A 2,329-nucleotide genomic window follows, 5' to 3' on the forward strand; every position below is an offset into this window, starting at 1 on the left:
AGGTTGTGTTACTGGAGAAATTTAACCTCTACTAATGAGACCTGCTGCCCGTGCCTACGTGATCACAGTGAGTCAGTCCAAAGGGAAGGAAAGAGCGGTGTAACTCAGTCATCGCACTGCAGCGGGGAGCTGGAGCCATGAATTGGACCTAACGTCAGTTCCTAATGTCTCAGGCAAACCAAGCCTAGACCAGATCAGGTCCCTGACACAAGAGAGGGACAACTTACAAAACATGGGAGAGGTTTTGCAGATTGACAGGTCTTTCTTATGGGAACAGAGTAGTCTGAACACCTAAAACAAAACAAACAAACAGAAAACACCTAGGAAACCCACTATTTCCCATGTTAATGTGAAATCTCCTCATGACTCCACCTGCGAAGCCAAGCCCCTTGCTGGGACTGAGTATCTGAACTGGTGGTGAGCAGAAAAGCATGGCCATGAGAGGTGACAAATGGTCTGGCTGGTCCACCTATATCCATTTGACAACAGGGTTAAGTCGAATTCCTCTGGTGGAGCTTATTCTCTGTGCCAACCTCTGAAGTCAGTTATGAAGTCGTGTCATTCAGACTGCAAAGAGACTTTATAGACCACCAGGGAAACAAACGGACATGATTGAAATAAAACAATTAAGTCTGGCACAAGTGGCTCTTACCAGAGACTTTCAAATTTTGGAAATCAGTCCTAAAATTCCCCATTAAAAATACTCTAGAGAAAAGAAATCAAACAGTTGGGTTTTTTTCTCATAAGAGAGGAAACTTTTCTTTCAATTCGCTGTCCCCAAATGCTTTATGATACAAACTATACCCACTTCAACATGTAAAGCTACTTCAAAGCAGTAAGTAATTGGTGAAATGTCATGAAGGGGTACAGTGAGATTGCTACAATTTTTTAAGGCATTTTTTATCCTTAAGAGAAGTTTTGGTGCAAGAATAAGTATAATTCTGTTACCGCACCAAAGGAGCTACATTTCCAGTGGAAACCGGTTCCTATCAGCATTTTTTTCAGCTAGTTTTAATCTGAAATAACAACGGCCCCTCTATCTGCTTTGAACAATTTTCACTGCACAGATTGCATTTCCGAGCCTCATCAGTCTCCTTCTCGGAGTATGATGGGCAAGAACAAAGGCACTTGTTTCACACACCGCATTTGGGCTCTTGGTCTTGAAAGGATGTATCCAAATAAAAATGTGGTTTCCTCTGCAGTCTTTAACCCATTCAGTTCCTACTTAGCAAGGAGTTTTGGGGATATTTTTTTGGCCTTAGCTAAGCTGAAATTGGAATCTTCTGGGTTTTGCTGTCCACAGCATGCAATGACAGAACTTGGTGGGCAAAGTAACATGAGGTATCCTTTGATTTTAGTTTGCACATGCAGCTTTAGCCCCCTTTCAAGTGAGTGTTTTTATACAGATTGAAATCCCACTGCTGTTGTCCTCTGATAAATCTACTCGACGCATTGTCTTGAATAGCGCAGACACAGAGTTTGGGCTACAGAAACCCCCTGATTCCCCCTGGCAGGTTTTTGCCTGAAGAGCGATGGCTCTCTCATAAGAGTTGCTTGATTCCCAAGAGCTGTCCCAGCATTTCACCCTTGGTGTACATGGCGCTGGTCGGCCATCCATGCTGCCATTCCTGGCTTCGTTCCTGAGACCCCATTGCTAAACTCACAACAGAGGTGTTGTTAGACTGCAGATTCCTCTAACTTCATCAGTAAAATAGTTTACCTAGAATTTTAAAATAAAGAATCATAAAATCACAGAATGGTTTGGGTTGGAAGGGACCTTTCAAAGTCAAATCTTGTCCAACCCCCTGCAGGGAGCAGGGACATCTGCAACTAGAGCAGCTTGATCAGAGCCCCAAGGGCCAACCCGACCTCCAGTGCTGCCAGGGATGGGGCTTCTCCCACCTCTCGGGGCAACCTGAGCCAGGGTCTCCGACCCTCAGCAGAAACAATTTCTCCCTTCTCTCTCGTCTCAATCTGCCTCTTTCGGTTTCACCCATCACCCCTTGTCCTGTCCCAACAGCCCCTGCTGAAAAGTCCCTCCCCATCTTTCTCAGAGGCCCCTTTAAGTACTGGCCCAGGCTGCCCAGGGAGGTGGTGGAGTTGCCATCCCTGGAGGGATTTAACAGACATATAGATGTGGTGCTGAGGGACACAGTTTAGGGACCTTGGCAGTGCAGGGTGACTGGTTGGACTCAATTTTAAAGTTCTTTTCCAACCAGATGATTCTGTGATTCTGTGAAAGGCTGCACTAAGGTCTCCCCGCAGCCTTCTCTGCTCCAGGCTGAACACCCCCAGCTCTCTCCCCTGTGCTCCCAGCAGCAGGGTTCAA

At 45.9% G+C, this 2,329-nt stretch overlaps 1 protein-coding gene across 1 annotated transcript in view; it reads left to right on the plus strand.

Annotated features, from left to right (window-relative positions):
• LOC104492081 (tyrosine-protein kinase Blk-like) overlaps positions 1–2,329 on the plus strand; it is a gene marked incomplete at its 5' end in the record, with an annotated part of 10,579 nt that overhangs the window by 6,705 nt on the left and 1,545 nt on the right. The window lies entirely within an intron of this gene.

The sequence above is a fragment of the Buceros rhinoceros genome, unplaced genomic scaffold (genome assembly GCF_000710305.1).
Source record: "Buceros rhinoceros silvestris isolate BGI_N320 unplaced genomic scaffold, ASM71030v1 scaffold6614, whole genome shotgun sequence".
Classification (NCBI taxonomy): Eukaryota; Metazoa; Chordata; class Aves; order Bucerotiformes; family Bucerotidae; genus Buceros; species Buceros rhinoceros.